This window comes from Podarcis raffonei, chromosome 10, assembly GCF_027172205.1.
Source record: "Podarcis raffonei isolate rPodRaf1 chromosome 10, rPodRaf1.pri, whole genome shotgun sequence".
NCBI lineage: Eukaryota > Metazoa > Chordata > Lepidosauria > Squamata > Lacertidae > Podarcis > Podarcis raffonei.
This window is the reverse complement of record NC_070611.1, coordinates 73,717,707-73,732,321: the sequence shown is the minus strand read 5'-3', so window position 1 is coordinate 73,732,321 and position 14,615 is coordinate 73,717,707. Positions and strand designations below refer to the sequence as shown.

The 14,615-nt window shown below is 49.3% G+C and overlaps 1 protein-coding gene and 1 pseudogene across 2 annotated transcripts in view; both read left to right on the top strand.

Annotated features, from left to right (window-relative positions):
• Positions 1–14,615, top strand: part of LOC128421947 (oocyte zinc finger protein XlCOF6-like) — a 41,569-nt pseudogene that overhangs the window by 21,593 nt on the left and 5,361 nt on the right.
• Positions 2,472–14,615, top strand: part of LOC128421948 (oocyte zinc finger protein XlCOF6-like) — a 43,400-nt gene continuing 31,256 nt past the window's right edge. The window contains exon 1 of one of the 2 annotated variants that reach the window (XM_053405324.1): positions 2,472–2,528. The gene's annotated coding sequence lies outside the window, so the exon portion shown is untranslated. The remainder of the gene's footprint in view (positions 2,529–14,615) is intronic. The other variant, XM_053405320.1, reaches the window with a different exon arrangement.

Genomic DNA, 14,615 nt, shown 5'->3' with positions numbered 1-14,615 from the left:
TTAGATGTATGGAGTGTTGGAGGTCTTCCTCTCAGAGTCCACTCTTTTCTTCACAGAAATGAACTCAGGAGGAAATCAGTCTTTGACACATGTTGTGTATGTGAAGTTCTGGTTTTTTATGTGTAAAACTCTATCGTAATAAAATATTGAAGGCAATGTCAAACAATGTGATTATGATCTAAGATGTAAAGTGCCTTTTGATAGAGAAGGGGAGAGCGTTTGTCTGGATTGATGGTGGTCAATGAGGATTAGGGCTGGGCGATATATTGTCCAAACTGGTTTCTAGACCACATCATGATAACCTTTCAAAAACAATTGATATGGCAACACACCAAGAATCACAGTGTGTGTTTCCAGGATCCTCATTTGCCTGGAAGCTGCTGGCAGAAAGCTTTGCTTCGTGAAGCCCCTGAATATGCTGAGTTCCTGACTTCCCTCCCAGGCGACAGGAAGCGAAAGACACACCTCCATTGCCCTGTCTCCTTCCAGCCTCTTTCCTCCCTTCCTCCCTTCTGCCGGTGTGTGTGCCTGACCTAGATATCCTGTGTGCTGTATTTGTTTACTGCTGAAACTGCTGTACTCAAGCATGAAAAATTGGTGCATATGACTGGTTTTTGCACCAAACTTTCTCACCCCCAACCATGTATGATCTCCAAACACTGCTTCTTCGCTAGAACCTCTCCCTGTCTCCTACACATTCAGAAAAAACTTAAAATACTGTAATTTAATGGGAGATTTCCCCCCAAGCCTTCTTGCAAGAGAGGGAAGGAGGGGCTGCAGGTACCAGGGAAGTCTCCTGGGGGCCCCATCTTCACTCATGAACCCCGTGGGGCCACCCCAGATCTACTGCTTATTCTGGGATTTGGGGAAGATAGTACTTTTCCATAGTCCCAGAAGTTATTAATCTTCCAGCCAGAGGACCAGTGTGCATATTATTATCATACTTATTTTACTGATGTTGCTGCTGTTGCTGTCATGGACTGGCTGGGTGAAAAGGGGGGGAGGCACCAGCTGGGGAACCCCCAAGGGAAGAAGGCTCGGAGTCCGGGTGCTGTATGCCCCCTAAGTCTACTCCTAGGTCTGTTCAATAAAAGGCTAATTTGGTGTTATGGGGGGGACCCAGGTGCGAGGCTGCTCAGCCACCCAGCTCATCAGGCAGAGCCCGTGGGTCCCTGCAGAATAAAGGAAGGAGTCCGGCCACCAACCGGAGCAAATAGCTGTAGATCAAAGTTTATTGCGCAACAGGTCCAAAGAGGAATTGAACCCCGAGGATGGGGTGACAAGGACTTTTAAAAGTTTCTATCTTATCCCAGCACGCAGTTCGTGGAGCATCATCACTACATCATCACTACATCAGGAGGTGAAAAAACCTATCTGAGGATGAACTGTAGCAGGAACCCCCCCACCCCAATCATTCTGTTTGTACAAACTTCACACACACACACACACTCACACACTACATACGCCACATTTCTGTTATAAATTCATAGAAAAGCAACCATACATCGGATTTGCACTGTTCCATTTTATTTTACTCCATATGACAAGAACTATCAAAGGGGGGTGGCTTGTTCCTGGTCAGCCATAATCCCTTCACCGTCTCAGCACATCCACAGGAGCCCTGCCCAGTTGCTATGCCAACCCTGATGATCCCAGACAGAAGACAATCAAGATCACAAAGAACTTGTATATGGGCAGGAAACTGCAAACTCCCCTTTGTCTCCTGGAAGTGACTCATGGGGAGGGGGAAAAGGAGGAACCAGCCAGGTGACAAGACACTCAGGTTACCACCAACTCCTCCCTCAACCCCTCCTTTCTGTAATGTATGCATGATGTTTCTGGGGGTGGGCTTGACCTAGAGGAGGGGAATTTCAAAAAGTTTTTATAAGACCTTGCACACTATTTTTCGGGGTCTTTCCTCTCTCTTGCAAGTGAGTGGAACACCCTGTTGCAACAGTTCAATAAAGGCCAAGCCTACAGGCTGCTGTTTTGCTCCAATTTATCCTGGTTGGTGTCTTTACTTTTTGTCCAAGGGAGCCCTCGGATTTTTCCGGTAACAGTACAAATTCCAACGCGCTTTAGTTCTGGGCTGCTTCACTCCTTGCATGAATTTTACCTGGGTGTCGGGGCTGTGTGCGCAAAAGCCAAAGCCCCATTTTCACCCGTAACGCAGGAGTCACAGAGTCCTGATACCTGAGTGCCAGACAGGTAGCCATTCCACAAAGAACCAACCCAGATGAAGACAAAAGGGTGTGATTAGCTTGGCTGGGAAACAGGGAATGTCCGCCCACCCTTTCTCACAGGTGGGTGGGGTTTGTGGCACCAAGATAGGGCTCACCTGGGCGGGTGCCTCCCACCTGCTTGGGCCGGCCTTTGACCCGCCCTTGGTCAGGAAGGACAATGGATGGCCAGCCGGGGGTGGGGCAAAGGCCAAAGAAAAGAGGCTGACCCCTTTGTCCAAGCCTCTTTGGGTTTTCTTCCTTCCAGAATCAGGATCCTCAGGAGCCTGTTCTGGCGGCTGGATTAAGGTAAGTTCTGGCCTGATTGGAAGGGACATGGCCCCTCTGCCAGGCTAGGCTGTAATTTTGTGGCTCTTCTTTCTGGGCGGGGGGCCAGCTAGGCCGCAGGGGCGGCCTTCTTTTTTTTTGTAGTGGGGGGGGAAGGCATGGCTCCCTCGCCCCCGCCATCCGCCACCCTCCAGCTGTAGGCCGCATGGCAGCTGATTCCTTTCTTGTTGGGGGGGGGGCATAAGTCAGGCCACGTGGCGGTCGTATTTTTTTGCTCCCCCCCTTCCTGCTCTGGCTACTTACGCACTTCTGCTCCTAGCAGGGAAATGTAAATGTCTCTTTTGTTACACTCGATGGGTGTTTGGTGGAGGACAAGGGGAACTATGGACTATGGTCCAGGATGCTCAGATTACTGCCACCAGACCTTCCCTTTCATGATGTAACCATGATGTAGTTTGGGGGGGTGTAACATTGGGATTAGCAGTGAAATAAATAAATTAAAGTCTTATGTATATAATGAAGGTTCATAAATGTACCAGGCAAACACGTACATAGATATATAGGCCCCATGTCTGAACCTGCACAGGAGAGCAGCCATGGAGCCATTTTGACTCCCAGGCTGGCCAGGTGTTTTCTCTGCAAGGTCAAATGGAGCAGCCTCCCCATTGCCTCTTCCTTCACAAATCCTGTCTTAAGGGTTTGAATAGGGTGAGCCTGTGACCTGGCTCAGGAACTAAGTACTTATCATTACAAAAGACTGTCCAGGCTCCCCAGGGTATCAATCAAGTAAGCATTAGCAGGTAACTTGCCAGACAGGGGGTAAACAACCCCCTCAGATTTCTGCTTTAGCCCGCCCTTTCTGTGAAGTAGTTATGATGTTTCTGGGGCTGGTTTGGACTCCAAGGTGGGCAATTTAAAATGTCTATATAAGGGGGGGGGCACACCTTTGTTCTGGGTCCTCCTCCTTTCCTGCATGTGAAGGGGGCACCCTGTTGCAACACTTCAATAAAGATCAGGCTTACAAGCTGCTTTGCTTCTGAATATTCTCTGGTTGGCCTCTGTTTTTTCCTCTGACCGATGGAGAACCTACAAAGGACTCTATGAGGGCTCTTGTGTCCCCCATAAGGGAATAATGGCAGATTTTCGTTTATTGTAGCAGCTAATAAAGTTTGGGTTCTCTTTTGTTCAGGGCTTCCATCTTGTTCCACCTGGTGGCAGGTGGGAGTCCTGTCACGACAGTCTTCAATAAAGACCAAGCCTACTGGCTGTTGTTTTGCTCTGGTATTCCTGGCTGCTGTCCTTGTTTTTTGTCCAAGGGAGCCCTCAGATTTCTCCTTTAACAAGACACACCTTCTTTCCTGCAAGCTCCACCTAATTCCCACCCCATAAGCCCCTGACCTGTCCAGATAATAATAATAATAATAATAATAATAATAATAATAATAATAATAATAATAATAATTTATATCCTGCCCTCCCCAGCTGAAGCCAGGCTCAGAGGGGCTTACAGCAATAAAAGTAACACAGTTTACATAAAACCAGAAGCAATTAATTAAAATGCATTCTAAAATCAATTCGTTCTAATATCAATTCAAAATCAAATTAATGGCAGATACAGGGGTTCAGCCAAGTCCAACCATTGGTCCCCCTGGAGAGGAGAGGAAATTCCAAGAGGAAGAGGGGAGGGGAGAGGCCTTCTCCGAAGTGGCTCTTGGTTTCCGCAATCCCACCCAGGAAGCAGCCAGAAACCTTTTCCTCTCTCTCAGGCTTCCATCTTTAAGTGTCTTTTCCACTGCCAGCTTCATTGAGGATGAGGATAATGTACACCTGTCATTAGAAACGGGTGCAGAGTCCATGGAATGGCTCTCAGGCTTGATCTAGAAGGTGCACCTCAAAAGCATTTCTGTTCCTCTTATTCTTTGAAGGCAGTGTCAGAGTGACTGACAAGCTGAGATACAACCCATCAGCATCCAATGATAGCCATTGCATGATTCTTCCCAGTCAAAGGACCCATTTTCATGATAGACTGTGGCTGGAGGCTCTACATGCTCTACATACAGGCCAAAGACTGCCAGTATTAGCACAGATGAGGTGTGTGACCCCCCCCCCCCAAATTGACAGACTGTGTGTGAATGAGAGTTTGTGGGTGGGATTATTGTTTACGGCAACCCTTGCTCCCACAAGGGAGCACCCAGGGGTCAGAACACTCATTCCCCAACACCACTTTCTGGACATGACCTAGGAGGAAGGAGGGGAACCACTGCATAGCAGGGCCCCCAGCTGCCCTAGTGGGTCCAGAAGGATACCATGGTCAAAGGTCTCCAAAGCCGCTGAGAGATCCAGCAGAACCAGGAAACAGCTTTTCCTCTCAGCCTCTAGACCATCGGAGATCATGAGTCACAGCAACCAGGGTGGTTTCAGTTCCATGATGAGGCCTGAATCCCGATTGGAAGGATAATGATGGAAGAAGCTTTCCTGGTCCTGCACCCCCAAAAGCTCCAGGCACAAGACTTTCATTAAGTTTGAAGGGGCCATACGATACTTGGTGGTCTTTTCTTCAAAAGACAAATAATCTGAATACTTTTAAATTGATGTGTGATATAAACAGCACTTCTGTTTTCCTTGTTCCACTTTGGAGAGACTTTGATACACAGGTCTGAGTTCATCGCTCCCCCTGAAACTGCTGTGTTAGCAGCACTGGCTGGACAGTGTGTTTGGGGGTTCAGGGCTGCCTAGACAACAAGAGCCCCTTCTCAGCCTGGCTTATATGGTCCCAAGGAAAGCAGAGCAGTACGTTAGGCATCAGCTTGGCTGCAGGAGTGGCTGGAAGGAGGTGTGCAGGACACCATCCAACCACCTTAGAGAGTCCACTCTGGATTTGTGTAGGTTTTTCTCCGCAGCTTTTTCTTCTCCTGAAGCTAACTCAAGAGGAAGTGAGGGAGTGTACCAAAGTATTACGACCAGAGTTTTCCTTCTCGATGGGCTTCCTTCCCTGGTTGATCAGCCCCATCTGCCCTCACTTTCCTCTGCAGAATGGGCAGAATCTGCCTTCTTGACTGTGGGATTCACTGTTGTTCTCATCCTTTCCATTCACCAGGGCCTGCCTTCACCTGCAACAGAATTCCCTAATACACCAAGGATTTGAGACCCATCATCTATCCTCACCTGCTTTAGCCTGCCGGTTGAAGCTGTTCCTGGGATTGTGGTCCCTATTCCATCCTGACAGTTTCTGGAAGCCACAGGTGAGAGCTGAGTGCAGGGTGGGGACCAATGGTGGGTAGATTACCCCAGAAGGTGGACAACATGTCCCCCACCAAAGGTATTAACGCTCCCCTAACACCCCATGAGATTGTATGATTATGATCTTTAAGAGAGAACAGGAATAAATTCATGTCCCCAGAAATAACACAACTTCAGGCCATTAGTGAATCAATACTACATTTTAAAGGAACTACACATTCCACCAAGTACAGTTTATCTATTTGCCTTGAATATGCTGCTTTTCAGTATCGTTTTAGGATAGTCCTGCGTCAGAAGACGGGCACAAGATGAGACAGCACATCATTTTTTAAAAAAAATCAAGCTGCTTTATGAACATTGATTGAGGATTATGAAAGTTGCTGATGAATTACTATCATTTGATGACATTGCAACTTCATTTCCTAAAAATTGGGAGCATGGGTAGGAGGTGAGGGAATGTAGGAGACGTTGAAATAGGAGAAGGTGCTAATGGAGCTTGATGTGTTCTCTTTCCCTTAGTTCTCTTCCTTGAAACCCAAACAGGATTTCCGTTCCTCCCACTCTGAAGAAGGAGATGGAGAAGACAGTCAGAACTCCAGGGGATGGGTCACCTTTGGTTTCATTAGGAATAGAAATTTAAATGTGTGAAATGTGGAATATGCGTCATTGAATGAGCACACATAGTTCACATCAACGACCTCCAACAGGGGAGAAACCACTTAAAATTATGGAGTGTGGGAAAAGTTTCAGTCGGAGTGGACACCTAAATATGCATCAATGGACACACACAGGGGAGAAACCATATAAATGTGTGGAGTGTGGAAAGAGCTTCAGTAAGAGTGGACACCTCAATATGCATCAACGGACTCACACAGGGGAGAAACCATTTAAATGTATGGAGTGTGGAAAGAGCTTCAGTCGAAGTGGAAGCCTTAGAAGACATCAACGGACTCACAGAGGGGAGAAACCATTTAAATGTATGAAGTGCGGAAAGAGCTTCAGTCGGAATGGAGACCTTAAATTACACCAGTGGATTCACAGAGGGGAGAAACCATTTAAATGCATGGAGTGCGGAAAGTGCTTCAGTGATAATGGAAGCCTTAGAAGACATCAACGGACTCACACAGGGGAGAAACCATTTAAATGCATGGAGTGTGGAAAAAGCTTCAGTTTCAATGCAACCCTGCGAAGACATCAACAGACTCACAAAGGAGAGAAACCATATAAATGTAAGGAGTGTGGAAAGAGTTTCAGTCAGAGTGGACACCTCAATATACATCAACGGACTCACATGGGTGAAAAACCATATAAATGTATGGAGTGTGGAAAGAGATATAGTGATAATGGACAACTTAGAACACATCAACGGATTCACACAGGGGAGAAACCATTTAAATGCATGGATTGCGAAAAAAGCTTTAGTGATAATGGATCCTTTAGGAAACATCAACGGACTCACACAGGGGAGAAACCATATAAATGTATGGAGTGCGGGAAGAGCTTTAGTGAAAGTGGATCTCTTAGAAAACATCAACGGACTCACACTGGGGAGAAACCATTTAAATGCATGGAGTGTGGGGACAGCTTTAGTGATAATGGAAATCTTAGAAGACATCAACGAACTCACACAGGGGAGAAACCATTTAAATGCATGGATTGCAAAAAAAGCTTTAGTGATAATGGATCCCTTAGAAAACATCAACGGACTCACACAGGGCTGCAGGCAGAGTGGAATCCTTGATTTTCATCAACAAACTCACACAAGAGACAAACCATATAAATGGCAGCAAAGGAGATAAGAGTTTCAGTCCTAGTGGAACATCAACAGACATGCACAGAAAGAACTTTAATAGTTGCCACCCTACAAACCATCAACAACCTCAAAGTGGAGAAGCAGTTTAAATGGAGGGATTACAAAAAGTGCTTTAGTTATAATGGAGTGTTTAGGAAACATCTAGGGAGTCTCACAAGGGAGAACCCATTTAGATGTATGGAGCACGGGACATGTTCCACTCAGAGGAAATCCTTCTTCCGGCTTCAGGGCCCAGCTGAGTGTTGTCATTCTCTCCAACCAAGTAACTCCTGTCTAATCTGCTCTCTGTCTGCATCTCTCCCTGCTTCTGAGACCACTGGAAACGAGGGGGGCCGTTTCTCCCCCTCCAGCTCCGCTTCTGAGGAAAGCTGATCTGCCTGAGAATGGATTCCCCCATATTTGGCTTCAGACCATTCCCTGACAAAACACATTGCCCTGTGTCGTTCCTGCCTCTTTCCTCTCTTGCTCCCTTCTGCCGGTGTGTGTGCCTGACTTAGATATCCTGTGTGCTGTATTTTTTTTACTGCTGAAACTGGATTTGCTCTCAGGAGCTAAGTTTTGTGCCTCACTGGGGACCCAGTGAGAACTGTATGCTTTGAAAGCTCAGTAAACTATTACGGAAGAAGTCCTGCTGCTTCTATGTGTGTTTTTGATGTCAGTGTGGGACTTGCTCTACACGTGACCCCTACCCCACCGATGCTTGGCTAAGGCCCTGGAGTTGCTGTACTCAAGCATTCAAGATGGGTATTTGTGTGTCAGAGTGGTTTTTGCACCAAACTCTGTGTACTGGTCCAGGGGGGAGGTTACTGTGGGGCGAGGTCCAGGACCGGAGTCGAGGGTTGGCAGACAGTCCTCCACGGGCAAAGCGGGGTCCACAGTGAGGGGCCGGGGCAAGGACAGGAACTCTGGGGGAACCGGACTGGGTGCTGGCCGAAACAGCTCTTCAACGACGTTGCTCCCGCAACCTGGGACCGGGCTGACTGGCGTTTATCGTCTCTGAGGCCAGGGGCGATCCCAACCCCCAGGAGACCAGCCTCTCCTGGCCTTAAGGTGAGCACTTAAGGTGTTTTTGCTTGGCAGGGGGTTGGACTCGATGGCCCTTGTGGTCTATTCCAACTCTATGATTCCTCCTGGGAGAAACCAGTTTCCTTCGCCTCTCTGCCCTGAGCCTCTATAGTTCAGGAGAGGCTGAAGGGTTACTGGACCCAGGGGGAGACTCACCTGCAGGCACTGAGTCCTCAACCACCTCCGGAGCCAGAGTGGATTCACCTGGTGCCTGCTCCTGAGGATCCGGCACAGGTGCAGGTGCTTCAGAATCAAGGCCCTGCCCCAGTTCAGCCGGCCCTGGAGGCGGGGACTCCTGTGCAGGCTGGGATTCCTCCGGTTCAGCCTCTGAATCAGATTCCCAGGCCATCACACTCTGTCTCCCCCACCACCGCATGATCTCCAAACACTACTTATTTAACAGAACTTCATCCCTGCCCCCTGCACGTTCTGAAGAAAACTTTAATGGGAGATCCCCCCCCCCAACCTAACTGCAAGAGGGGGAAGGATGGGTTGCAGGTACCAGGAAAGTCTCCTGGAGGGCCCATCTTCACTCATGAACCACATAGGGGAAACCCAGAGCTACTGCTTATTCTGGGGTTTGGGGAGGATAATATTTTTCCATAGTCCCAGAAGTTATTAGTCAATCATGCTGCTAGGGAGTCTTCCTGCCAGAGGACCACAGTGCATATTGCTATCCTACTGATTTTACTCTTGTTGTTGCTGTTGCTGTCATGGACTGGAGGGGTGCAGGGGGGGGAGACACCAGTCTGGGGGACCCACAAAGAAAGAAGGCTCAGATCCTGGGGACTGGTGGTGGGATGGCGATGAGAAGATAGAGGGAGAAAATGGAGCAGAATGGGAGAAGAGGTGTTGCAAGCTGAGGAGGAAACAGGGTTTGGTGAGCAGGCAGGCTCAGAGGGAGGAGAGGAGGGGGGCTACTGAAGCATCCAGGGAGACTCCCCCTCCTGCTGCGACCACCTCCCCTCTCCCCTGGTCTAGAGCACACAGAGAAATCCAGTTCAGACCCATGAGCCTATACATTATATTAATGGGCGTAGGGTTTTTTTGTCCCAACATGCATCACTTTAATCTCATTGACAATGAGCTGTATTGTCTGCCCATTCACCCCATTTGGAGAGGTCCTTTTGGAGCTCCTTGCACCTCTCTTTTTTTGAACAACCCTGGACAATTTACATTGACTTTTAAAACTTCCCCTCTTCACCCAGAATACGTTTCGAGTAGCATCTTCACTAGTATGTCACAAATAGGGAGGGGTATCAAAGGGTTACACAAGTTCAACAGTTGGTCACTCCATCAGATACATCTCTGGACACCTCTCCAGTACCCATCACCCAGAGAACAATAAAACTATCGACATAATACAGTTGTACCTCTGGTTAAGAACCTAAATCATTCCAGAGGTCTGTTCTTAACCTGAGGTACCAGTTTAGCTAATGGGGCCTCTTGCTGCTGGCGCGCCACCATTGCCACCGTGCGATTTCTGTTCTCATCCTGAAGCAAAGTTCTTACCCCGAGGTACTATTTCTGGGTTAGTGGAGTCTGTAACCTGAAGCGTCTATAACCCAAGGTACCACTGTAGTAGTAGCAATAATAATAATATTTATATCCCGCCCGCCCCCCTTGCCGAAGCCGGGCTCAGAGCGGCTAACAACAGTAAAAGTAACACGGTTTACATAAAATCACAATCAATTAATTGAAATACTTTCCAAAATCAATTCATTCTAAAATCAATTCAGAATCAAATTACATCCTTGCCCTCAGGGCTTCTCCTGAGATGGGCTTTTAGAACACCTGGCTTGGTCAACTGCCTCTGTGGAAGTCTATTGTCGCCCCTTGGTCACACCCTGGGTGGGGCGAAGTGTACTCAGGGGATTATGGCAGGAGGCCCTGTTTTTGCTGCCTACGTGGCTATCCACTTCCAGGGTCATGGAGGAGGGTGAAGCCTAAATTTACTTTTTCTTAAGAGTTAAAATGGCGTTGGAATGGGAAGAATCGGTTAAAGTATGGATTTTATATGAATTTACAAATTTAGGTATCATTCCCTGAGCTGTCAAGCTGAAAGGATACATTCAGACACAATCTTTGTAACATTGTAGCAACTTTAGGCAATCAAAACCAAAATGGCTATATTTAATATACTTTGAGCAGCAGGAGGGCGCTGAGACAATCGTGCAAAGGCTGAGCTGAAACACTGGTTTGCAGGCAGTTTCAGCCGTCATTGGCTAGCTGTCGAAACATAGTGCTCTTGATTGGTGAGCTTCGGTTATTCATAAATCCCATTCATAAAACACAAAGTCCGTAAATCCCATCCATAATATGCAGAGACCGTGTTTTCTTGTATTTATACAATGTGTGAGTCGTGCATTTGCGACTGAAGAGAGAGGGGTCTGGGGTTCCTCGTCCCAGGGGATAATGTCAGATAATACCTCCCCTGTAATGGCCGTAACACCAGGACGGAATTCCCCCACTCTTGTCACATGCAGCTGGGCTCACTTGCCAGAGCCACCTGGAGATCCTGATGGCAATTCCCATCATCCCTGACCACTGGTCTTGCCTGCTAGGGGTGATGGGAGCTGTAGTCCAAAAGCAGCTGGAGACCCAAATTTGGGAAACCCTGTTCTCCCTGAAGGACAAAGGAGGGTTCACTTGCATCAGAACATCAGGTGAGCCCTGCAGGATCAGGCCCAAGGGGCCCCTGTCCTCCCAGGGGCCAAGCAGGGGCCTCTTCTGGGAAGCCCACCGGCAGCACTTGACCCCAGAGAAGGGGGGAGGCGCATTTCTTCTAGGGACACATTTCTGGGGTCCCCACGTTGCGCCCCAGCCTGGCTCCACTCGGCCAGGGCAGCTGTGTGTTGTTTTGCTGCAGGTGAGCCTGCCCCGTGCAATGTGGGGCTCTTAGAAGGAATTTGAGGGGGGCCGGAGGGGCTAGAGCTTCCCCGCACTTGCAAAGGACCAGTAGAAGCGGAGGGGAGGCAGGCAGCAGGAGGGCGATGGGGAGGAACCAGCGAGAAGGAGCTTCTGGGGCCTGGGCAGCCCCCTCCCCGCCTGCTCCCGGAAGGTTTCCCGAGCCCCTCCCCTTTTCATTTCAAGGATAGGGGGACCTCAGCATCCCGGGGTTGCTTTGCTCTGGGGGGGGGGAGGGGTCCTATTTTGTTTGCTGAGGGCAGGAGTCACAATCCTGTCACATTGTGCTGTGTCTGGCTTTTAGGTAAGGGGGTGGGGCTCAGGTGGGAAGGAGTTGAGAAGGAAAATATCCCCGGGTGCGGATTTCCTTCGCTGCCCAGCTCGTCAGGGCGCCACTCCCCGGGGGTCCCTCCGGTCAGCAAAAGAAGGAGAATCCAGCCAAGTTAAAGAAGCAAACGGCGGTCAGTTGACCTGATCTTTATTTGTTGCAACAAGGTTCAGACACACCAAGAGTAGGAACCCCGAGAAGATGGTTGCATGGATTTTTAAGACCTCTCCCCATTTCCCACAATACATTTTTCCACAGCATCTTTGATGCATCACAGATTTGTCACAAAGGAGGAGTCTTTGGCATTCAGAAACATGGACCCGTCACCCACCCCTGTCAAGAACCCCAGTTTCTCACACCTTTTAACTGCCCTCTTCCAATAAGAACCATAATAGTATTCAGACATCCCTCTAGCTGCAAGGCTGTCCTGGGCTTCTCCTTTGAAAATATCAGGATCCTCCTCCTCCTCCTCCTCCTCCTCCTCCAATCCGGCTTCTGCTCCGGGAATAAGGGAGGGGTGAGCCTCCTCCCAAACTGCCAGTTTCTCCCGGAAGTGGAGCTTCTACGCCGGATTGCCGCTCAGCGCCATAGCCCTAGGGGCGCGCCCTTTCGGAAAGGGGAGGAGGGGCGGCAGGGGACCCCCCCAAAAAAAACATCGATGTTGCAGGAAAGGAATTGAGAATCAGGAGCGAGGACAAAGAGGTAAAGGGGTCGCGGGGGGGGGGAGAGGGGAGAGAAGGACCCCGAGAGGGACTCCGCGCCAGCTCCCCAAAGCGCCTTCCGTTGAACGTGTGCTGCGAAGGGGGCTTTCCTCGGCAGGGGTGGACATGGGGCGCCCACCCACGGGGTCCCACGAGGACTCCCCGGCCCCGTTTCCCCCGCGCAGGCATCCCTGGGGCCCTGTGCGCTCCGCGCGGAGAGAGGCAGACCATGAAAGGGTTAAGGGGCACGAAAGACGCCTGGATAGAGACCCCCCCTTTCCCTGCCCATATCCTCTTGTGGGGCCCCTCCGGATGGAGAGATGGGTCGCGCATGGCGAGGGGTGAGCCGCGCCAAGGAGGCCTCTGGGTGCAGACTCCGGGAGAGAGGGAGGGGGCTAAGGGGGGGGAGCCGGGGGGGAGGAGGGAGGGCAGCATCCCTGGGGTAAGGAAGCGAAGCACTGGCGGGGGGCGGGGAAGGAAGACCAGTCTTTGGGGAGACGTCTCCATCCATCGTGCGCCCACGAGGAATCTCCTTGGCTTCTCCCTCCCACCCAAGAATCGACCCCCCCTCCAAGGCAACCAGAAAAGGATCCCTGGAAAGTGGGGGGTCCTGTCCCCCCACCCCTTCCTTCCTGCAAGCTCCATCCTCTTCCCACCCCATAAGCTCCTGCCCTGCCCAGACACAGCGAATCTGCCCAGTCCAACCATTGTTCGTCCTGGAGAGGAGAGGAAAGAGGAAGAGGAAGAGGGGAGAGGAGGGGCCTTCTCAGAAGCGGCTCTTTGTTTCCGCAATCCCCCCCAGGAAGCAGTCAGAAACCTTTTCCTCTCTCTCAGGCTTTTATCTTCAAGTGTCTTTTCCACTGCATGGTTTATTGAGGATGAGGAAAATGTACACCTGTCATCAGAAACAGGGGTGCAGAACCTATTTAATTGATCTCAGAATTGCTATAGAAGGTGCGCCTCAAAGGCATTTCTGTTCCTCTTACTTTTTATAGGCAATGTCAGAGTGACTGACAAGCTGAGATACTTCCCAATCAAAGGACCGATTTTCATGATAGACAGTGCTTGTGGCTGGAGGCTCTACAGACAGGCTGTGCCTATGCAAGCCAAAGACTGCCAGTATTAGCACAGGTGAGGTGTGTGACCTTCCCAAATTTACAGACTGTATGTGAATGAGGGTGTGTGGGTGGGATTATTGTTTACGGCAACCCTGTGATTTTCTCCACCCAAAACATTTCATGACCTGATATTGCACTACGAATTCCAAAATAACTACAAAAAAATCACAAGATAATACAACTGATTGTAGTATTTATACCCTGCCCATCTGGTTGGGTTTCCGGTACACATAAAAGACAGTAAAACATCAAACATTATAAACCTCCTAATACAGGTCTCCCTTCAACTGTCTTCTAAATGTCAGGTAGTTGTTCATTTCCTTGACCTCTGAAGGGAGGGAACCAGCAGAAGACCCTCAGAGGAGAACCTCAGTGTTCAGAGTGAAGGATGGAGGTGGAGACACTCCTTCAGGTCTATAGGGCCGAGGCTGTTTAGGGCTCTAGGTTGCAGAACTTTCTCCTTCATAACGATCTCCTAGACTGACATATAGTTAGGAGAGTAGGAAAAAAACCCTCAGATCAGGAATAAATTCATATCTCCAGAAATAACACAACTTCAGGTTGTTAATGAATCAGTACTACATATTCAAGGATGAAGTTTCCACTAAGTAGAGTTATCCATTTGCTTTTAATATCCAGCTTTTCAGTGCCAGATTAGGATAGTCCTGTGTCAGAAGACGGTGCAAGAGATCAGGCAGCACATCATTATTATAAAGAACAATTGAGGTGGGTGTTTCCGTCTGGGATTCCCATGCGCCAGCTGCTTTCCTTCTGCTGCTCCTGCTCTCTCCATGCAATGCAAGGCATGTAGACAGAGGTCCATCTCCAAGAACAGGAGCTTCCCTGAGCACCCATTCAGCTGACCCCAAGCACCAAGCCTTGCCACTAGTTCTCCGACTGACCCAGACCAAAGTCCCTGGAAAAGATGTAGACCTG